Raw genomic sequence first — 24,050 nt, 5'->3', positions numbered from 1 at the left:
AGGGGGCTTTGGTAGATATACCCCCCCCCCCCACTGCTTAATCCTCAAGTGACAATCTTCCTATCCTTCAGTTGTACTATCTAGTTTAAGATAATCACACACATCATACACTTCAGTGAAGTGATGTCAGGTGGAAAGGGTGGAGACAGAAGTCAAGAGATGTGAAGGGAAAGATCTTGGATGAAAGGGTGTGTCACAGAGGCATGCCTTAACCTTTTGGATTAGGGACTATCCAGCAACTACCTTGAGTTCAATTTTGTATTGTCCTGAGTCTAAATTGCTTGCGGTAATAATTGTTAGAGCCTGAAATAGATTACCGACATGATAGGTTCCTTGTCTTTTTTAAAAGTCAGAATCTTGAATCATACCTATTGACACTTATCTTCCTGATGCTCCTGAGTCCATCAAGTGTGTGCAGATTTCATTTTGGTTAATTTCATTGTTTTCCAGCTTTCATCTAAAACTGCCCATTGGCATTTTACCTGCCAGGGTGCAGGTAGAACATGTAAAGCCACATGAGTTGATGAAGGACAATTGTTCCTACCAATTAGAAAATAAGCTACATTGCTTCTGGTTAGGAATTCCATACACATTTTATAAAGGAAATGCCCCCAAAATTTTTTTCCCTGCAGAACTTAATTTGATTCGTTAAATGGTTGAGAATTCTTCCGCCAGAAAATCAATTTTCTAGTGGGACATCAGGCCTGGATGGGGCAGATCACCAGAAAGAAAGACTCCAAGAAACCAGAGAAAGAAGGATAAAAGAGAAAAAAAACACATGTGTCCACACAGACTTTTTTTTTTTTTTTTTTTTTTTTTGCGGTACGCGGGCCCCTCACTCTTGTGGCCTCTCCTGTTGCGGAGCACAGGCTCCAGACGCGCAGGCTCAGCGGCCGTGGCTCACGGGCCCAGCCGCTCCGAGGCATGTGGGATCTTCCCGGACCGGGGCATAAACCCGTGTCCCCTGCATCGGCAGGCATGTCCCCTGCATCGGCAGGCGTGTGCCCTGCATCGGCAGGCGGACTCTCAACCACTGCGCCATCAGGGAAGCCCCACACAGAGTTTTATTTTTGGTGTTGCTAAGTTTGAATGTGTGCTCATCCATATCCCTGGAGATCCCTAGTGAGAATACTCTTATTTTGTGTCTTAAAGAAATCTAGTGATGATTTTTAAATAATCTAAAGCAGAGACCTTTATAAAAATTTTTGAATAATTGAGTTGGCATTCCAGGTAACCAGTACTGTAATATCTAGATTTGAAATTGACATTTTTGGTCGTGGGAGGAGAGGGGGGCTGCATCAGCAAAATGTTTACTACTCTGTCCTCTTTCTTTCATACTGTGTAATTTTGAGAGCTCTTAAACCATGATAAGGAAGTAATTGTGCTTCGAATTCCTCTAAAGATCTAACTAAAGGGCATCCATCTAAATAAACATTTCTAGGAATACAGGTTTAATGACCCAGGTAATTCTGATTGGAGAAATAAGATTTTACATAAATAGCTGAGGGAAGCAAGTAAAACCTTGTGTGTGTGTGTGGGGGGGGGTGGTCAAAGAAATGCAGAGTTTCTAGGGGGTAGGAGACATGGTTTCTCCATTCTTTTCCACACCCACAGCCCCAGATCTGTGATCAATGTGTGTCTATGATGTACATGAAATAAAACGAAATAAAACGAGTGATGCCAGCTGCGGGGAGACCGAGGCAGGGCTCTGCCTGGCCGTTGGGGAGCCAGGCGCCCGGCAGTCACTCAGGCTCTGAGATAAACGAGCAGTGAGGCGCTGGGCGAGGACAGGGCTCCTCCCGGCCTCCCCAGTAGTGCGGCTCGAATCTTCTGAAGCTGCCAGTTGCCAAATGAAATCTGAAACCCAGGGCTGCGTCTGAGGGTTGGCCCGGCTCAGTTGTTCCAGCCTCTTGTACTGTACATTTACACATTCACACACAGTCACTCTTTCTAACTTCTGGGACTCTTTGCGCAACTGCTAGGATTTCTCAAGTGCATGTGGCAACTCAGTCCAGCTCCGGGTGGAAACCGGCGGGGCTTCGGAGGGTCTCGAAGGCCAGGGGAGCTGTCAAGGCTGCAGCGGGGACCGGGGAGTATCGAGGCACAGGCGGCTGGGGGGAAAACACCCACAATTTCCACCCCAGCCGCAGCTCCTTCTGCCGCCGCGTATTTCTTCCAAAACTACAGCTGCGGAGCTACCAAGTGCATGGGGCACAACACTTCCCCTTATTGTGGGAAGTAAGGAGGCTGCTCTCCCCCTTTTTTCTTTTCCTTTTTTCCCCCGGCTTGTCTTGGGGGCCTTTTTCTTCGGAGCAGTCGCCGTCCCCCGTCTGTCGTGCGCTCCGAGGAGGGTAGGTGACGCCGCGGGGTGTGTGTGTGGGGGGTGTGCTCCGGCGCCACCGCGGGAGGCTGGGACGCGGCCTCGCCTGCGCGTGGGGGCTGCGGGCACAGCTGCCTGCGACAGGGGCGGGGGCTGCAGGGGGCGAGGGGGGATCGCAGGAATCCCGTGCTGGTGCAGTGTGTGTGTGTTTGTGTGTGTGTGTGTGTGTGTGTGTGTGCATACGCGCGTGTGTAGATGATGGGAAACAATGCTCCTTTATTATTTTTAAATGGATAAAAACAACGCAAGCTGGTGGTTCGCGCTTCTAGGCTTAAAAATAGAGGGGATTGAAAACTCTGTGCAGTACACTTCCCTTAGTATCTATCCTCCCTTTCCCCGCTGCTTTTTTCTGCTGGTGTCTTATATCAGTATTATAAGAGTTTCCTAGATAACAGGCATACAGAGGTATGTTTTAATAACAGCACTTTCATTGTAAACAAAGCGTTAGGGAATCTTTGGTGAATTTTAAGCCACCCAAAAGATTTTGTTTAGATTTTTTAAAGAGTAACTTTTCGAGGAGGTATCCAACCTCTTTTGAAGATAAATATGTAATATGTTCTAATTTAAAAAATACTTCTCATTTTAGAAATGTTTATTGTACAAGTCCCCAAGTAGAAAGGGGGAGAATATTACTCTGGATTCCTTAGAGATGTTAGGTTTTCAATACCAGCTAGTAATAGGGAGCCCAGACTCCCTTGTAGTCTATGCATATATTAATTCATTTAAAATATCATTTCCAAGCTATTTCTGCATCCCTCATAGTTTATATTAAATTACTCTTTTATTTTTTAAACGTAGCAAGACATTATTATTTCACCTCTTTCTAAAATGAGGAAAAAAATAAATCATGCTGGGTATTTGAAATATAAAAGTTGTAAAGTGTCTGCTTATCCATAAGCAAAACAATATGTGTTGCTGTGTCTGCTAAGTAGGACAAATCAATTGAAACCCAGCAATACTTAACAGTAGAGGTAAGAGCTTTACTCAATTACTGAGAAGATGGACAGACAGATTAAATACAAACAAGCTGTCCCCTGATTCTAATTAGAACTCAAAACCAACCCTTAAGGGCAAGAATGGATGTTGGTATTAAGCTAGGCATCATAAAACATAAAACACACAGAATTAGTATATTAGAATGAGCCAGAAAACAAATATAAAGCCCTCGTTAGACTTGTTAAGATCTCACTCTCCCTTTTAAATTTCTTAATACTTCCTCTTCTCTGGGGATAGTTCAACCTCTAAGAGAGCCCAATGATACAATTCCCCTTTTTGTCTTCCCTGAGTGCCTGACCTTCAGACAGCAAGTCGAGAAATCTGTTCTCTTTAGAGCCATTACTGAGTTGTCAGAGAATTCACCTTAGACATCTTGGAGGACTGAGATATTGACAAAACCTTAAAATAAATAAAATCCTCCTTCCATTCAGAGGAGGTATGTTCTTGGTGGAAGACCTTTAAGTGGGAATAAGGGAAAACTTGTGAACTTTTTCAGATCTGGAATTTAGTTTGTGGTGTATGTAAGGAATACACAACTAGAGTGATAAAAGGAAGGAGAATCTGTAATCCTTTCTACATGTGAAAGGCTGTTGAAACTCAGTCTGTCCTTGGCTTTCAACTGTGTTATTTGGTTTTATTACTTAATCTCAGGGGCTTGGTTTTGAGAGGAGGATGGTTTATCAGTTATGTTCTTCTGGGCTGTATATACAGTGAATCTGAACAATTTTGAAAATAAAGACTTGAGTAAGTGGGGAAGAATTGCGTTCTCAAGAAAAATAATCACTGCAGAACAAATAGCAATGTACCCTTCCAGACAAGAGTATAGATTTAAGTGTAAAAGTGGGAAGGAAGTGTTCTGGACTGAAATTTTCAGTGAAATCCTTTCAGGTTTTGCTCAGGATAGCAATGGCCAAAGCTCTGAAAACTTTCATCCTTATGGTTTTATTTACTGTGTGATCTTGGGCTCTCTAGGGTGAGGGTGTGGGTTTAGGGAAGCAGGGGTGTGGTGGGGCAGGAAGGGCAAGGAATGTGCAGCAGGTGGTACTGAGTAGTTTGAGTCTGTTTATTTTGCTGTCTTGGTCAAAGCCTAGTTGTTGTTTACCAACAGTGCCCTGAATAGTTTTGCTGTGACCTACTGGCCCATTGACGTGTGTTTTCTCTCTGGCTCTGTCAGTGTCCAGGTTGGTTTCTCAAGGCTGAAAGTAGGTGGTGCCACTGCAAAGTCCAGGCCATGCATTTGGTTACTGTTCTTAGCGTTTGCAGTGCTGTAGGACCGTCTTTGTTACCTGTGCTTATTCTCCTGTGTTTTTTCTGGCCAGTGTTGAAGAGTTCTTTTCCCATGAGTTGAGCTTATGTAATGCTGATTCCTTCTTTCTGCCTTGTTTCAACGTTTGGTAAAGCCGAATGCCTTGGAAAGATAAGATGGGGGAGGTGGATAGAGCCCCAGCTTGGAGCCCAGTAAGGAAGGACAGCCACCCAATTGGTCATACATGAGTGTGGAGAAGCTTGATGATAATAAGAACCTGAGGTATCCATTCTATCTTGATCACACTTTACTGAGGAAAAAAGCAGAAGAGATTTAAAATAAAAAGATGCCTGTTTACACTTAAACTTGTGGTTAAAGGATTAATATTTCTCCCAGATGGAGAAAGGTATTTAAAATTAAAGTCGCAAATAGGCAACTTAGTCATGAAGTTAATGCTCTTCATGTGCAGAGTTGGAACTTCATATTGAGTCTTGCAATGGTAACCCATCTGTCTTTGCTATATGAACTCAAACTTTACAAGATTATGATGGTTTCAGCAGCTAAGTAAAAGCACATTTGGAAGTGGAGGGATTATTGTGATGAAGACTCAAAGAGTGTTCAGTTTTCAGAGGTTACTATGTACATGTGTGCTTTTAAGCAGCATCTCCATTCTACTGTGGCATTGCCACAATTAATCTTTATAAAGTGCAGATCTAATTGTATAAGTCCCTTGTTCTAAAACCTTTGATACATCCCAAAGATCTATAAAAGTAACTTTAAACGCTTTAGTATAGCAACTAAAAGCTCTTCAAAGCCCTTCATTTTTAGTTTTGTCTTCCTACACAAAGGCTTCTCACTCTTCATACTTCTGATTTCTTGCTCCTGGGTTTCATTCTCCTGGAATGCCCTCTGCCTGGAAAGCCCCTCTTGATTATTGGTAGTTCACTTCAAGTGGAACTTCCTTTGGAAGACTTACCTAATTCTGTGCAGGAAGAATTAATCATTTCATCTTATCTGCTTCCATGATGTTTTAAACATACTGTGAATAATTATTTTTATGCAACCCAACCCACTACAGTGAGTTCCTTAATGAGTGTATTGGTGGTGAGGGAACCACCTGCATCTAGTGCTTAGCACAGTGTATGAAACATAGTCGGCATCTGTTAATGTTTCCTAAGTGAATGAGCAAGCAAAGTTATGAATGAGAAAAGGCAGTGGTGGACTCCAATTTATGCAGGTAGTTATTTCCCCAAAGTTCATTTCAAAAATGTCTATTTGGACTCACGGTTCACTTTCCAAAAGTGACAGTGCTCCCAAACATAATTCACTTTCCAGACCAGCCCACACAAGCCTATTTAATTCCTAGAATAGATGAAATTTTGTGCTTTTGCTATTCTAAAGTAAAAGCAAAACAAAAGAAAATCTAGTGTGGAACCATTTTTCCTTTTTGAAATTACAAAATACACTTGAGTTTAAAGAGAGTAGAAACAGTTAGAATAGGTATACATCTTCCACAATTGTTTTTTACATTATACTGTAAAATCTGTAATCTGCCAGATCCCAGTGGGAGGTCCTGGATTTAGCTGTGAGGACTAATAATGGATTCTGTTGCCTGTGAAATGGGCAATAATCTTAATTAATAAAACAAAATAGAAATACTAATTTTGGCTATTTAATAATTATCTTGAGTGCTAGTGCTTGAGGGAATCAGATTTAACTAAAGGGGAATGTGGAGGTGGAAGAAGAGGAGGAAATTTGGAAGGGCACCTACTTTCGTTTTACTGACTCTTTTTTACTATATTGGTTTTGTTTTCATCTCATTTGAGCGTTTACGCTCAAAGTTGCTTCTTGAAAAAAAATTGTTTTTCTCTGCAGTTATTGCTGCTGCCTAACCTGTAGAAGGGAGGTGAGGGTTACACTCCCTTTGAGCCAAAATACAAATGGGCTTATTTCATTTTCAAGGCGGTGATACTTTTGTCACTTGCATAACTGCCATTTAGCATGTGGATAATTTGTCAATAAAGAATGCATAATGTGTTTCGGGCACTACCCAGGGACCATATATAGTTCAGTTTCTTCAAGTTCCTCTTTATATAGTACGTCTGAGAAGACTGGAAAAGCAACCATTGATATTTAAGAGTAATAGTCTACTCAGCTTTCTAAATCTTCCATGTTCTCTATTTTTATCAGATTATATGACTGGAAATTTAACTATCCTAATCATATTATAACTCCTTTTTGTTACATTGTCTTCATTCACTATGCTTTAATATAATACTTTTTATTTTTTACTGGGAGTCAATAGAAAAGAGATGGGCTCCATGGAAAACATCTTGGCACTTTTTGTTATGTATTTCAATATTCCTTATATAAAGATCTCTATAAATTCATCTTTGCCTTTAACCTTTTTAAAAGTGTGTCTCGGGCTTCCCTGGTGGCGCAGTGGTTGAGAGTCCTCCTGCCGATGCAGGGGACACGGGTTCGTGCCCCGGTCCGGGAAGATCCCACATGCCGCGGGGCAGCTAGGCCCGTGAGCCATGGCCGCTGAGCCTGCGCGTCCGCAGCCTGTGCTCCGCAACGGGAGAGGCTACAACAGTGAGAGGCCCGCAAAAAAGTGTGTCTCTTCTGATTAACTAGTGTTGTTTCTTTTCTTAGAAGAAAAGAGGCTAAAAATCACTATGTTTCTCATTTTGGCTTGTCACCCAAGAAACTCAGAACTAAATTTGATGCGCAGTTGTACCCTTGTTGAGGTTTTCTAATGACATGGTTTGCGTCCTTTTAGCCTTACTTTAATGCACTTAACATACCCCTACCTTTTAACTAAGTTAAAAGTTAACTCAAATCCATTATGGAAATAGGCTGAATTACCTCCATTTTTTTTTCTTTACTTTTTTAAGACATGTAGTTAAATACTTATAAAATTCTATTTTGTAGCCTTAGTATTCCAGAGCCAATAATTTTTCCAGATTATTTTTTTGTGGTTCCTTGAAACATTCTAGGTACTGATTTTATACTCCCTGATAGATAAAATGGCCTTGCCTCAAATTTACATTTCTTGAAAACCTTAGGAAGAAAATCATATCCGAGTAATTTTGAAAGTAGTTACTTAAGACCAAACATGTGAGTTCTTTTCAATATGCATATCATAAACGTATAGAAGAGTGCCCTCAGGAATATCTCTGAGAAGCAGAAGAGAAAACTTTCCTTTTCCTACAAATGAAATCTATCAGTAAATTGAGGCTAAAGTCATAATTAGGATCTGTAATTAGGGCTGTATTCTGCCCATCAAATTGAGTCCTCAGAAAAGATAGTAATTTTTCAAATTTCCTGAGGGGAAATAACTCTCATTTTGTCCTGAGTTTTTCTCTCTCTTTAAGTCACATAGACTTTCATAATAATAAGCATTCTAATGAATTAAGTACCTACTGGGTATTGGGTTGGCCAAAAAGTTCATTCGGGTTTTTCGTAATGTCTTACGGAAAAACCCGAACGAACTTTTTGGCCAGCCCATACCAAGCACTCCATGAGATTTTTTTTAACACATTCTACTTCTAATTCTATAAATAGTTGGAAATAATTAATAATTCTAGAAGTAAACCATATTATATCTAATTAAGGTATATTATTCCCACTGTATAAGGAAGTTTAGGCTCAAAGAGGTAAAACTTACTCAAGTCATTATAGTTAATAAGGCATATGGAGTTGAGAAAAACAAATCTATCTGAATCCAAATACCCTGTTATTTCTAATATGTCACCTCCTCTCAGTGCTCTTCTCTTCAGTATTAATTTTAGAATGATAATCTGTGTTTCAATGAGTCTGACATATAGTATAGACCCTGGTCCCAATATGGCCTCCAGGAACTGGCCTTGAAGTTCTCCTGCAGGTCTTTTAGATGACATTCTGGTGCCAGTAAGTTGAGGTCCCTGGGATGGATTACCACCATTAGGGTTCTCTCATGAGAAAAGAAGCTCCCTCTACTATAGGCTGGTAACTGAATCAATCTATAGTGATTGGCTTGACCAGGCTTTATTTCCGGTGAGAGGTGAACAGCAAAGATATGGTCCATGAAACTACAATGATCTATACTTATTGTTTAATTCCCAGACATTTGCCCCAAGTACAAGTAATTTATTTGTGAAATGATCCCAGGAAACCCCAGGTAAGGGGTGGGCTTCTTTTTTTTAGGCAAAACGGCTTATGAGAAGTTTTATATGTCAGTACTTTTAATATTGGGTGCATCAAATTATAGTAAAAAGATGACTATAAAGATGCAGCCCTTCTATTTTCATGAACAGTGCACTGTATTACAGTAAACCAAGTTTATATCCACCATTAAGTATGCCACAGGCACACTGTGAGCAACAGTTGGAGGTGGCAGAGAGAGAAGGGGCAGGTGGTCCTAGAGCTGAGGACTAGAGACCTAACTCAAAAAGCTGAAATAAATAAATAAATAAATATTTTTTTCTTTATTTTTTTTCCCCAGGAACCTCCATACTGTTTTCCATAGTGGCTTTACCAACTTACATTCCCACCAACAGTGTACTAGGGTTCCCTTTTCTCCATATCCTCACCAACATTTATTATTTGTTATTCTTTTGATGATAGCCATTCTGACCGATGTGAGGTGATATCTCATTATGGTTTTGATTTGCATTTCCCTGATGATTAGTGATGTTCAGCATCTTTCATGTGCCTGTTGGCAATCTGAATGTCTTCTTTGGAAAAATGTTTATTTAGGTCTTCTGCTCATTTAATCATTTTATCATTTTTTATATTGAGTTGTATGAGCTCTTTATTATACCTGGGTATGTATCTGAAGAAAATAAAAACATTAATACGAAAAGATATATGTACCACAATGTTCATAGCAGCATTATTTACAATAGTCAAGATATGGAAGCAACCTAGGTGTCCATCAACAGATGAATGGATAAAGAAGATGTGGAGTATATACACAATGGAATATTATATAACCATTAATAAAGAATGAGATTTTGCCATTTGCAACAACATGGATAGACCTGGAGGGTATTTTGCTTACTGAAGTAAGTCAGACAGAGAAAGACAAATACTGTATGTTTTCACTTATATGTGGAATCTAAACAAATAAAACAAATGAAAGAATATAACAAAACAGAAACAGACTCAAAGAGAACACACTAGTGTTTACCACTGGGGGAGCAGGAGTGGGGACAGATAGGGGAAGAGGATCAAGAGGTACAAACTACTAGATATAAAATAAGATATGAGGATGCAATGTACAGCATGGTGAATATAGCCAATATTTTATAATAACTTTAAATGGAGTATAATCTATGAAAATATTGAGTTCACTATGTTGTAAACCTGAAACTAATATAACATCATAAATTGACTATACCTCAATTAAAAAATAAGAAAAGAAAAAGCTAAAATATAGAAGGAAAGGATTATTTCTCTGGGGGTAGCAACCGAGAAGGGGAGAAAAGTGGTTAGTGGTGGCAGTACTCACTGGGCACACAGAAATGAAATGGGCAATAGGGAAAGTAATTTCAAAGCTAATCTTTCTCAAGAAAGGAGCATTTATCATAGAAACTGTTGGAGTGCATCTCAGCCCTATCTGTAAAGATACCTAGAGAAAAAAGTTCTCCAGCCTCCTTGAAGTGTCATCTTTGATTGTTTTATTGTGTTGTGAATATCTGGTTTTAAATTTTCTTATGTGAAGAAACTTCTAGCAAGAAAAGATGAGCTAGGGGAGTCAAAGGAGCCTGATGTTATCTTGTTGCACCTAATTACATAAAACTAGGATTTAGCCACATGAGTACCAACTACAGAATTCCATTTTGGTTTTTGTATCCCATTATGGTTTAATTGTTACTGTGAAATGGTCAAGGGCACTGCCAACAATTTTATACAAAGACATCTATGGGTATACAGAAGGACTAGCCCTCTCACATTTGTCATTTGCTGATTAGAGATTTCATGCTTTGGTAACAACTCACACTTTCATCATGGAATAACTCTTCTGTGTCTATGGGGTTAGGCTCAAGTTGGGAGGTTCTGTGGGGAGGCTTGAATTTTGGTGCCTAGAAACAGGTGGAGATTACCAAGGAATTATCTGGGTGAGGAGCCCTGAGAACTCCCGCACAACAGATGGAGCTGCTGGAGGAGGATGGGTGGGAGAAGGGGAGAAGCAAGGTCACAGGATAATTGTCAGAAGCCAAGGAATCAGGAGAAAAGGCAAATTCGGAGATAGTACTGGAAACTAGAAGGCAAGGGAAGTGAGGCATTGTATGATGTGACAAATAAGAGTCAGTTTCTGTGTCTAACAATAGGTAACAATTATTGAAGCCTTACTATGTGCTAGTTATGCCAAACTCCTGTCCTGGGTTATCTCCTTTAATCCTCGAGCTCCCACATCAGTAGGACCTATTATCATCTCTCTTTTATAGATGGGAAAACGGAAACTTGGGGAGTCAGTAACTTACCGAAGTCACACAGCCACTAAGTGGTAGATCTGGGATTCAAAAGTAAAATATCTTACTGTGAGATATTATGCCATACTTTATCATTATACTCAGGAATTAGACCTATGTTCCAACCTGGCTCTGATACACACAAGCCCTGTGACCTGGGGCAAATTGTATTAACCTCCTTGAACCACAGATTTCCTCTCTGTGAAAATGGGCATTTAATAATACCTAGTCCATAGTATTGTTATGGTTTTTTTTTTTTTTTTTTTTTTTTTTTTTGCAGTACGAGGGCCTCTCACTGTTGTAGCCTCTCCCGTTGCGGAGCACAGGCTCCGGACGCGCAGGCTCAGCGGCCATGGCTCATGGGCCCAGCCGCTCCGCAGTATGTGGGATCTTCCCGGACCAGGGCACGAACCTGTGTCCCCTGCATCGCCAGGCGGACTCTCAACCACTGCGCCACCAGGGAAGCCCTTGTTATGGGTTTTTAGTTTATGAAGTGAGCGTGCAAAGAGACTTGAAGGCTATCTAGCATCTGGTAAGTGTCAATACATGTCAACAGTTATTATTAAATTAAATGATGAACATGGGTTTCCTGAGCAGTATTTTTCAAACTATAGGTCTTGCTCTATCAGTGGTCATAAAATCAAATCAGTGGTTCATGACCACTGTTTCCTTTTAAATGAAAAGGGATAGAACAGGATGGAATGGAATAGAAAAAAATCAGTGTTCGTTATATATAGTAAAAGTAAGAATTGTTTCATGTTTTAACTTCCTTTTTTTAATTTTAGTGTGTGTGTATGCACCTCACACTGGGTAAAAACGAAAAATGTGCTTCTTATTATTGATAACTGTCAAAATAAAGTATTTTTAAAATCCTTTAGAGTAGCAGTTCAGAGTGTGGTCCCAAGACCAGCAGCATCAATTTCACCTGGAAACTTGTTAGAAATGCAAATTACTGAGACCCACCTGGGCCCAGCCATTTGAGTTTTTAACAAGGCCTCCAGGTAATTAAGGACCATTACCTATTCAAAAATGGCACTTGGAAATCATGATAAAATTAGGTAAGGGTATATCTAAATGACTTGAGTGGTTAAAAGTATATGTTGTCTTACATTGACTAAAGATGTTAATTCTCCACAAAATGCTGTTTTGTGTCATGTGACTTTAGTTTTGTGTAGTCTTCTCTCCTATTTTTTCTATGCTGCCTGCTCATGGTGCAGGTGCGTGAATCCCACAGAAGTCAATTACTTTATATCTAGAAGGACATTGAGTAGTTAGATCATGTACTTTCTTCTAGAACTACAAGATAAAAGTTTAACATTCTTTGTGAGTAGCCCAGAGCCCTGAATATCTAAGTTGTGTTCAATTTGAAACATTTTAATGATAATAGTCCAGATGCCTGAACAGCTGTAAAACTGGGAATTAGGAACTCAAAAAACCTGCATTCAGTATTTTACTAATTGAGATATTTATTTTGAAAAGCACATGCAGACGAGAGATTGGCAGTCTACTGATAGTTAATGCAACACTAATACTGATGGTAAACACCAAAAAAAACATTTTGGGGAAAAACGGAAGCCATAAATTTCTATACTGGGTTGTTTTTTCCCATTAGTGAAAACAATGAATGTTTTTAAGATATTTAGGGACTGTATGTCATTACTTTAAAGAGAGAGCAGGCAATATTGCATTGACTAGCCTTTGTTCATTATTGTGTTTTACTGTTGTATTTCGTTTTTGGTTGGAGGGTGTATTTAAGACTTAAAACAATTCTGTTTGTAAATACAGCATCCAGATTCACTAGAAAAGACTTGAGGACTTTTCCATTTTTTTTTTTTTAAAGAGTATTACCTTGGATTTTTAAAAAAACAGTATTTCAATAGGTACATATTAACTTTTCTAAAAGTAAGTTCTTAGTGGTGTGTGAAAATATTATTCAGGACAGAATTGTCAGAAAAAAAAGAGTTTCAGGCGTAAGAAAGTCAACCTTCTGGTTCACCACAGGTAAAATTTTATATATATATATTTTTTGCGGTACGCGGGCCTCTCACTGTTGTAGCCTCTCCCGTCGCGGAGCACAGGCTCCGGACACGCAGTCTCAGCGGCCATGGCTCACGGGCCCAGCCGCTCCGCGGTATGTGGGATCTTCCCGGACTGGGGCACGAACCCGTGCTCTCAACCACTGTGCCACCAGGGAAGCCCAAAATTTTATATTTAAACAATGGCTGGAGAGATGTTTCGAAAGATCCTTCTTTACTTTGTAACCTATGGATGGGGAAGAGTGGAAGGGAAAGGAAGTAGGAGGTGGGCTCTGGTGCTGCTTCTGGTATTAATTAGCATCTGTGAACTCAGGCAAATCATTTCGTTTTTCTGGACTTTAGTCTCCTTATCTATAAAATAAAGGTGCTCGAGTTAATACTTTCTAAGATTGTTCCAGCTTTGAAAAAGTCTCTGTGGCTAAATAGTAGTGTTCCTTTTGAACAATTTTGATAAGAGTGTGGCTATGTGTGTAATTGACAGGGCTCTGAAATTTGGATGTTTGACTTTATAGAGGAGTGAGGATCTGGAAGTCTGTAGATTACATGATAAAGTTTAGCCTGACCTTTCCTTGTGCCAATGGGCTAGTTTTCATCAGCTGTGGGTTTGGGGTCATGGGTGATGCCATTCACTAAGAGGCTTTTGAAAATGCATGAGGGTATTTTGGTCATAACAGTGATTGGGTGAAGCTACTGGCAGGCAGTCAGTGCCCAGGGGTCAAGAATGCCCTATGTCTTGCAATGTGTGTGACAGTCCCTCACTACAAAGAATTTTCTTTCCCCAAATGCCAAAAACATGTCCATTGCAAACCAGCAAATAAAGTTATAAGATTGAGTTTTAACACCATATTTTATAAAGTCATCTGGGAAATGAAGTCATCATATACTTTCTGCTGTTTCAGTAACACAAATGCAAACACTATCTATTCTTAGATGACAACTGGTGTTTATGGTGCATGGGGGAGAACAGCCTCCAGCTCTCTGCACTATATATTGACTATGCAGTAAGAAAAGCAGCAAAATCTCAGCTCTGTTAGTACAGGGTGCAAATATAACTTGAAGGCATACTAGGAATAGTCCTTTTGAGTATGAAATTACTAGTTTCCGCATGACAGCCGTATTTTTAATGAAATCACTTACAGAAGTTGCCATTCAATGGAACGAGACATTTCTTGTGTTCAAATAGTGCCTTGATGAAGGCATTCGATACACAGATTTAATTCTCTATGATAAGAAATATCACTTGCTTAACAGCTTTATACATGATGGTGAATGACATGAATACTTCCTGTTTCTCCTCTGGCCTCCTTCTGCACTGGGTTGGCCTTGTATATTCTGGGTCAGATTAAGGATAGAGCCCATTCAGCAAGAGTGCCTCATCCAGGGCCTTCTCAAGAACCCTGGTAATGTTTTCAAATTTGACATAAACTTTGCTTTGGAATCATTTAAATCACAGGATCATTTTCTTAAAATGCTTTTCTCTCTTCCATCTTCCTTCTTGTGTTTGTCAAGTCCTTGGTTTATTAATGTGTATGTTTTTAAACTACTGCTTATTTTCAGCTCTCAGATACTGTGAGGATAAAAGGTGTTGTATGGGTAAAACTGTTGTCTAGCAAATCAAAGCCAACTTGGTATTTTCCAGGAGTGAAAGGGAACCCCTGCTTCTTGCTTCTTTGGTGAGTTTGGGCCTTAATACCTCTGCAGGAGAAGGGGGAAAGGGAGGTGAAATTGAAATGTGTAACTTTTCCTATAAATTTGGTAAAAATTTAGATTTCAAGATATGATTGAAATTACAGAATTAAAAAAAAATTTCTTTTGGGTAGTCTTTCATGTTAATTATCTATACTGGGCCTCCACAATGAACAAATTATAAATTACACGCTACATTCCTCTTAGAATGAATTCATTGGACATTGGGACAAAAACCCACTTAGAAAATAGCTATAACCATCTTATCGCAATCTTTTAATACGGGAAATGTGTCCAAATGATCTAGGTGATTTGCCCCAGAATACTGAGTCAGGAAAAGGCAAACCAGACTCTTGATTTTTTGTTTTTCTACCCCACTGTCCCATTTTTCAGAGGTCTTTCTCACTGTGAGTTCCCTGAGACAATTAAACACAAATGCTAGCCTATGGCATCCACTGCATATAATGAATTACCTCCTCTGCTGTGCAACTAGAAGGGTACTAGTTAAGTACCATCTGGCAAAACTGTGAAAAGAGTCACTCATGATTTTCTGTGTTCTATCGATTAGGTGAGGAATTATGGCTGAGAAAAGAGCAAGTGAATCTGTAACGTTTTAAAAAACATTCTTACTGAGTCCAGAGTAACCCTAAAGGCAGCTGAAAAATTACCATATTAAAATCAAGGTGTAATACATTCTGTTTTGGTAATACATTTTTAATCTAATTCCTTGTAATAATATTAATGATACTGAATCTATTTAATATGAATATTCTCAATACACTGTAGATTTTCATTCAGTTCAGTCTTCAAACCACACTATAATTGTACACTGTTCTCTTATTTTATGTTTTCATATTCCTGAAAAACAAAGAAACAAGCCTGATGGTATATTACCAGCTAAGAGATTTCATGCAGAAAACAAAAACAAAAATTAAAAAAAACACAACAGGTTAATCTCCTTAAGCACTGCCTTGACAGGCCAAATAATCGTTGAAGGTGAGTGAGAGAATGGAGGAGGGGGAAAAAGAGGCTTTGGCCAATGGTAACTGCTGTGTAACGCTGAGAAACAGGGAGAGTTCTTTTTGTGCAGTGCTTTTATTCTCTCTCTATTTGCGGTCCCATCCTCTACTGTTTAGTTTGTGGAACATTCCAGGGAGTATCCTTAGCTTCCCTGACATGAGGCTGGGACTGGAGCTTGAAGGCTCTGAGGGAGTCCTTTCGGAAACACGGGAGGACGAATAGAGCCTGTGCCATGCGGCGCATAGCTCAGCTGGTTGAGAGGGACTCCTCCTCGGGAACAAGGTGAGACCTTTGTGCCACTGAGCTGTGGGATGCCAGATCACGTGGCTCCAGGCACCTTTGCAGGCAGTTCTGAAAAGTGTATGCTGCTATCTCAGAAAAGTGGGGTTACTTCGATGCCACAAAAGAGAAAATACTAAATGCTTAGTCTTCCTTCAGACGTTTGCAGGCAGCTCAATGGTGTCACTTTGGGACTCGGCTTCTAATATTTTTATTTTCAAGCAAGAATAGGATACTAGTAGCTTATGAGGGTTAGTCCTTATTTGTTTAGCAAATCACACTGAGCAAATGCATAGCAATAATAATAGTGGCCTATATTTTTATTGCTGTTTTCTGTTTGTTTGAAGTAATAAACATTTTCTTTATGTCTTAGAAAGAGCCATTAAGGAAATAAACTTATATTGAACTGTTTTATGGAAATGCCAAGCAACTTGTGTATGATATCATTTATGAGCTTTATTATTAATGTGAAATGCTAAAATAACTCAGAAAGAATAATATGTAAAGGTCATATTACCATGAGCCTGGAGGGGGTGGAGGTGGAGGGGAGGTGGAGACAGAGAGAGAGGGAGGGAGAGGGGAGAGAATTAATAAATACATGTGTGATGTTAAGGTGGAAAGTGCTGAAACTGCTGGTGATATTTCCTAGGACCGTGGGATGTGCTGAGTTACAGCTGGTGCTGCTGTTGGTAAATACTGTCAGGGAACAGATCCTGTGACTGCTTAAGAGATTTGAGATTGATTCCTGATACCGATGTTGAGCCATAAATTGTAACCAGAATAATTAGGACTGTGTTTACAGACTTGAGGGCAGGCAGCAAAGGCCTCTGGTAACTTGTTATTTCCAAAGGACCAGGTTAAATTTTTATCTTAAATCTGAGCTTTGATTTGAAACAAAGGTATTAGCTGATTTTTTCTTGAGTTGGTAGTTCCTTTACCTTGCAATTTCCTGTTATTCCATTGTTAAGTTCCCAGAGAATTCTCTCTAGAGTAAGTTCACACAGGAACCCGTCTACCTGCCTGCTTTCTGAAATGCCCAATTTGGTGCTGTTATTGATTTTAATCAGAGGCAGAGAAGCACCTTTATTTTTTTGACAGCTAAGAACTGTAGTAAACAATTTAGCCATAGAATGTCTGTTTGGCAGCTTTTGGAAAGTTATTAACCTGGCAGCTCAGCTCTTATTAGACAAATGTATTGATGTACTTACCTCCGGAGGTCTATGAGGGTAGCAGTTTCCTTGTGGTAATAAGTATTATTAACTAGTATTTGATAGCTTATTTGAAAAAATTTTTCAGAAAAGAACTTGAATGGCATGATATCATAAAAGCCTTCATTATTATATAATTTATTACTGAATTTTTCCCCATAGAGACCATCTGATATGATATTGAGTCTCAGATTTTCTAATCTTTCTGTTTTTAGTCCAACACAAGTGCTTCTTTCTGCAGACTCCAATATCCCTTTTATTAATAGATCTGTTTAGTTTAACACTTTTCTGATATTTAAGCACGGGTGACTTTTTTCACTTGGTATAATAAATAGTATGTAAATAAGTGGTATTTATAAGGGTTAGTACAAAATTTGGTATTCTGGGTTGATCAATTATCTTATTATCTTCTTTATTCTCTTCAAAGTTATGACTAAATCTGGCATGATATTAAATGTCTTGCAATTTATCACCCAAAAATAATGCTTTCTTAGACTAATTTTAACTTGATAACTTTTTCATAATTAATGACCATTTCTGGATTGTAATTGTTTATTTTTTAGTTCATTGATGGCTAGTATAGTAATTTCTTCCATTTAAAGTGAGCCTTTAAGAAAATAGCGGTTTTGTTCTCTTTCATTTCTTCTGCTAATTTTTGTGTGTGACTTTACATATCAGACTCAGAAATTATGACTACGAAAGTAGGTAATGGAAACTAGTCTCTTCTGCTAATTGTCACTTACTGTTCTGTGACTTTTTCACTTGTCCGTATTAAGTCAGCTAGGCTCTATTTCAGCTCAAGTGTTATCTAGAAATCACCAGGACTCCTGGAGTATGTTCACACCCACGTGGCTGTGTGAAAACCAGACTGAAGAGAGCGGTGATGCTGGGCAGAGGTCCAGAGAGGGGTTCAGAGTGAATTAGGTACTTATTGGGGTCTTGGAGCCAGTGTTTTTCATCTAGACTTTTGCCATGAATCTATACTTGCTTCCTCTTGGTTCAAGGAAGATGCTGGCTAGAATACATCGTCAACCAGGAGACCCCAGACTTTGTCCTATGATGACTGTTTCAGTGCCTCTGGATGCCTGTGATGCCATCTCAGAAGAATTAACCTTAAGTTCTCTTAGACTTAACTTTAAGTTCTCATAGCAGCAGTTTCAGCTGCTTCATGTTATGAATTCTAATGGATTTGAAACTGTATTGAGCAGGTGGCAGCTATGAGTCAGCCACCACATCAATGCCCGGGTCACTTCCATTCTAATTCAGAGTGGCAGGCCCTTTCCTCTTTGAAGTTCAGTGTTTTGCTTCTATCCTTTCTCTAACCACTTTCTTTCTTTACTCTTTCTTCCATTTTGATTCCCTTTAATTTGTTTCTTTCTTTGCTTTATCTCTTTATTACCCTAGAGCTTTGTCATATCAGTTTCCTATTTTCTTCCCATATTGCTTCTCATTATGATTGTTCATGGTATTTATCTGGCCCCCTATCTTCTTCAGTTACACATTTTTGGGGATGTACTGGATTGATCATTGTTTCTGTTCAATTTGAATGAGTCCATGCACTAAATATTCCACTTAGTCCCAAAATACTTGAACAAACTGTTGTATACGTATTATTATTAACTCCTCCTTTCTCTTCCCACACCAAGAAAGGTTTCGTAGAAATGTAAAACCAGATAAGCAGCTGATGTGGCAAATATTACTTTGGTTCTTGGTTCAAAACACTCTGGATTTGAGAGTCAGTTCTGATACTCACTAGCAGTGGCTAGTCACTACAAATATTTTGTAAAACAGGGGATAATGGTCAAATGAAATAACGTAGCTGAAAGCAGTTCATGGTGCAAATGTTAGCTTTGACATAATTTCAGACATATAAAATTTTGCAAAAGTAGCACAACGAATGCCATTTATCACTTTTTTCTAGATATTAGCATCTTAAAAATATCAGAACCAGGAAATTAACTTTGACATAATACTATTAACTAACCTATAGATGTACCACTGTATTGCACCACCAATGTCCTTTTTCTGGACCAGAATACAACAGGAATCACATATATATTTAGTTGTCATGTCTATTAGTCTCCTCCGATTTGGGACAGTTCCTCAATCTTTCTTTACCCTACATGATCCTGACACTTTTGAAGAGTAGTGACCAGTTATTTTGGAGTCCCTCAACTTGGGTTTTCTGATGTTTTCTCATGATTAAATTCAGATTATGCATTTTTGACAAAAGTACCATAGAATGATGCTATGCTCTTCATATCAGGAAGCATGTGATGTCAAGATGTCTAATTACTAATGATGTTAACTTTGATTTCTCAATTGAGGTCTGCCAGGTTTTTCTGTTGTTAAGTTGCTAGTTTCCTTTTTTGTAATTAGTAAGCATCTTGTGGGGAGATACCTTGAGACTATGTAAATGACCAGGTTTTCATCCTACTTTCAACCACAAATTTTAGCATTCATTGACGATTCCTTATTGAAACAATTGTCACTGTGGTATTTTCCAAATGGTGATTTTCTATTTTATCATTTCTTCTACACCTTATTCAATTAATATGGACTCCTGGGTATTTGTTTCAATCTATGAGTTTTAATCCATTACAACTTGTATTTATTTTGTTGCTCAAATTGTCCAGATTTGGCCATTTGGCCAATCTTCAAGTTGGCTCCTCTGTCCTTTCTTCATATTATCATCATTTTTAGAACACTTATTATTTTCTGCTACCACAAGATTCTCCAAGTTCATCTTATACTTGTTTCTGATCCAGCCCTTGGATCAGCCATTCAAGGAGTCCAGATTTCTTTTGTTGAAAAATGGTATTTAGAAACCAAGATCTAAGTGTTAGATGTGCTCATTGACAAAATAATGTATCTCCTTTCTCCTACAATATATTTACTTATTTCCTCAATCCATAAATACACATAAAATACTTCAGAATTGCTAATCCATATCTCTGTGAGAAACATATTTTCTAACTAGAGTACAATATTTGTGTAAAACTGTATTTTCTTTAGCTTTAGAGTCAAAACACTATGACCTACAATGAAAACTATGGAGATATTGTCTTGATTTGAATATTTACATACTTAAGCAAGTGACCTATAGATCAATGTGCTTTTTTAATAAACTAATTTGATACCTGCTTTGTTACCAACATGAGAAGGAAGCTTCATAATTCTGATACATTTTCAGGCTGTTGTGGAATTTGGATAAGTATGCTGCTTACAATTAGGAAAATGTAAAACCCCATGGAAACTGCATCTTATTCTATTGGAATATTTTAATTAATTTTTAAAGCTTTTGCTAGAATTTGGTTAGGAACTAGTATAAACAATAGTTTATTTATAGTATTGTTTCAAGCCTTTTAACTCTCACTCTCATTGTTCTGGTTCTTTCATTATGTTCTCAACTCCACATTCCCTGATTCTTTAAGTTTTCATGAAGAACTGACTCAGCCTCTGCTTGTAAAGGTGGAGATTATGTACAATTTTGTAACCTCACTCTCCATTTCTAACATCACTGAAAATATTATGTCTTTCCTAACCAAGTCTCCGTAAGAGATATTCAAAGAGACAAGGAGAACTTTTTCTTTCACACAGACCTTTTGTTACTATAGGTATGTATCACAGCTTTCATTTGCTAGAAAAGTAAGAAGGCAACGAAACAAAACCCTAGACAAACAAACAATAGAAGTCCAGGGCATTTGGTCATATGTTAGTTAGACAAACCTTAAATGGCTGTGATACCACTGAATCCCAGTTAACACCTGCTCTTCAGGCTTCTCCCCCTCAGCCCCCAACCCTTTTAAAAAGCCCATTTAACTTTCGGTGGGATTTACAACACAAATAATATTCCTTTTCTAGTATTCATAGAAATGTTTGTTCCATTTTCTTTGAGGATGTGGCACATTTACATTTCCTCCATATGGAGTGGAACTTTCATCATCTGCACTTTAAATTCTCTCCTTTTTTTTGGAAACCGCATATTATAGCAGCTCACAGTACACAGGTTCTGGGTTGACTACTCAGGTTCTTATCCTTACTCTACCACCTATGTGGTTCTTGGTCAAGGTACTTAATCTCTATTGGTTTTAGTTTCTTCTCTGAAATAAGAACAAAAAAGAGAGCTTTATGTGGTCGTCAAGTTTAAATGAGCTAAGAGATATACAGTGCTTAGAAGCATTCCTGGCACATAGCAAGCACTCAATAAATGTTATTGCTATTGTTGTTATTATTTGTGTACCTTGCCTCTCTTTGGGTCTCATCATACCTTCATTTTCTAGAAGCGTAGATATGTGGGTATTTAAGATATATATTATGTACAATAAAGAGAAGAAATAGCTATTTTGCATTACAAAGAGTCAAGACTAGACATTACATGAGGATGAAGCAAAAGAGGAAATGACTATTAAAGAGTAAATGATAATACTCTATGTTTTTATCATCTTAATCTCTTTAATATCGATTAGTCTCTGACATATGAAATAAATTAACAGGAAACAGTCTGTCTTATTGAGTACAATAAGACAAAATTTCATGAAAAGACCCAAGATAAGGAGTGATCTAAGCCAAAAATAGACACTCCAACCTGACAAATGATTTTGTCTTTCTGAAAGACAAGACCTGCAAACTACAGAGTGTAATCTCTTTTTCTGCTTTGTTTCTGGGTTTCAGTGAAAAGGGAAGGGAGCTAGAAGGGGTTGGGGGAAGGATAGGAAATGCTAAAAGAGGAGACTAGCCCAAATCAAGTAACAGGTACAGAAAATATTTATCGTTATTAATCAAGAATTAATATATATGAGGACAAAGTGATTTCTTTTAGGATATCTATTTTTAATAGTGTGTTGGAATTTAGTGCCTTATAACATAATATGTGTCGCAAGCATTTCTGACGCCTAGATAGAGGTATGATAGTGAGCCAGTGTTTGGGTTTCTTTCCTTAGCTGTAATTTATGAGTGTCGGCATTATGTCTCTCGGTTAGAGAAAGAAAATTTTAATCTGTCACTACTACCACTTATTGTATATATGTTTGCATCTCATTTTGATTATATAGCTTCCAAACCCTGGGGAATGAATGAAATAGTTAGACTACTGTTATTCTTGGTGTGAGATTTTAATCTTTTATCTTAAATAGCACAGTGAACTCTTTCTTTCAGTGACTGCATTTCCCACCATTAGTCACACTTAGTGGTTACAAAGTTCTGTTTACTTTTATACAAATGCTGACATTCTTGTAACTTCTTGGCTTATGAAGGTGCATGTTTAGAGTTACTGGGGGGCTTCCCTGGTGGTGAAGTGGTTAAGAATCCACCTGCCAATACAGGGGACACAGGTTAGAGCCCTGGTCCGGGAAGATCCCCCATGCAGCGGAACAACTAAGCCCATGCGCCACAACTACTGAGCCTGCGCTCTAGAGCCTGCGAGCCACAACTACTGAAGCCCGCACGCCTAGAGCCCGTGCTCCGCAACAAGAGAAGCCACCACAATGAGAAGCCTATGCACCGCAACAAAGAGTAGCCCTCTCTCGCCACAACTAGAGAAAGTCCATGCTCAGCAACGAAGATGCAACACAGCCAAAAATAAAATAAATAAATAAAATAATTAATTAAAAAATATTAGAGTTACTGGGAACCATGTAAAGGAAGGTGTTTATTTACTGAGCTTTAGTAAGAGAGTCATTGATATGCTATTGTCATCCTTTGCAGAGATCTAGGAAAGCTTTCGGTTGCATGTGCCTTTCTGGTCTAGCAGTTGTAAAACAGTAACAGCTTGAGAGTATCACCATGTGGCAGGGCCAACAGCAGCAGAAATAGGTTCATTACAGTCACTGTTGATTTAAACATGGGAATCCTTGGTATGGTGGGAATGTTTATTTGTTTACTTTTCATAACCTAAAGTAAAGAACTCCTTCCTTGAAGAAGTCTATTTCCCCTCTGGCTTTTGAGAAAATTATAATCTTTTGCATGATTTACTGATCACCTTTTGATCACAAGTGTATGTCATGTCATTTTGGACATGTTTGAATCACAAGGATAAAGTTCAACAACTTAATAAAAATGGCCATGCAACAATGTGAAGACAAACATCCTTAAGCTCCAGGTTATATTTAGTTGTAATGATAAAAAAGCACAGCCTTAGGTGCTCCATGGTTTATAATTTGTGTCATATTTTCATGAGAGTTTTGTAGATTCCTAGCTATAAACATTAGCTTCCATAGTTTGGTTATAAGTTGAAAACCTTTTGGGAAATTGATACTACCCAAATGTTTTTGGTGAAAGTCTATCCTTCCTGAGAAGATCCTACCAAAAGAATATTGAGGGAGGAGTATGAACTTTATGGATAAAGAAAGAAGGAAGGAATTTTCTGAAGTTTACAAGTGGACAAGGAAGGAAAGAAGTCATTTCAGGCAGAGGGAAATCCATGTACAAAGAAACAATATTGTGATGAGAATATTAGGAGATGTTTGGTAAATGTCCATTTTAGGATGAATTTGGACACTACTGATAAAGAGGAAGGAATGGAGTCAAGAATTATGAAAAGGTTAGGGCTTCCCTGGTGGCACAGTGGTTGAGAGTCCGCCTGCCGATGCAGGGGACACGGGTTCGTGCCCCGGTCTGGGAAAATCCCACATGCCGCGGAGCGGCTGGGCGCGTGAGCCACGGACGTTGAGCCTGCGCGTCCGGAGCCTGTGCTCCTCAACGGGAGAGGCCACAACAGTGAGAGGCCCGGGTGGCACCAAA

At 38.7% G+C, this 24,050-nt stretch overlaps 1 protein-coding gene across 1 annotated transcript in view; it reads left to right on the top strand.

Moving 5' to 3' along the window:
* Positions 1–1,947: 1,947 nt before the first annotated feature.
* Positions 1,948–24,050, top strand: part of ARHGAP24 (Rho GTPase activating protein 24) — a 506,772-nt gene continuing 484,669 nt past the window's right edge. Inside the window, exon 1 of the mRNA XM_027095828.1 lies at positions 1,948–2,351. The gene's annotated coding sequence lies outside the window, so the exon portion shown is untranslated. The remainder of the gene's footprint in view (positions 2,352–24,050) is intronic.

The sequence above is a fragment of the Aethalodelphis obliquidens genome, unplaced genomic scaffold (assembly GCF_003676395.1).
Source record: "Aethalodelphis obliquidens isolate GAN/ISIS:26980383/991018 unplaced genomic scaffold, ASM367639v1 scaffold95, whole genome shotgun sequence".
Taxonomy (NCBI): domain Eukaryota; kingdom Metazoa; phylum Chordata; class Mammalia; order Artiodactyla; family Delphinidae; genus Aethalodelphis; species Aethalodelphis obliquidens.
Note: the sequence above shows the minus strand (reverse complement) of the source record. Positions and strands in the feature narration are given on the sequence as shown.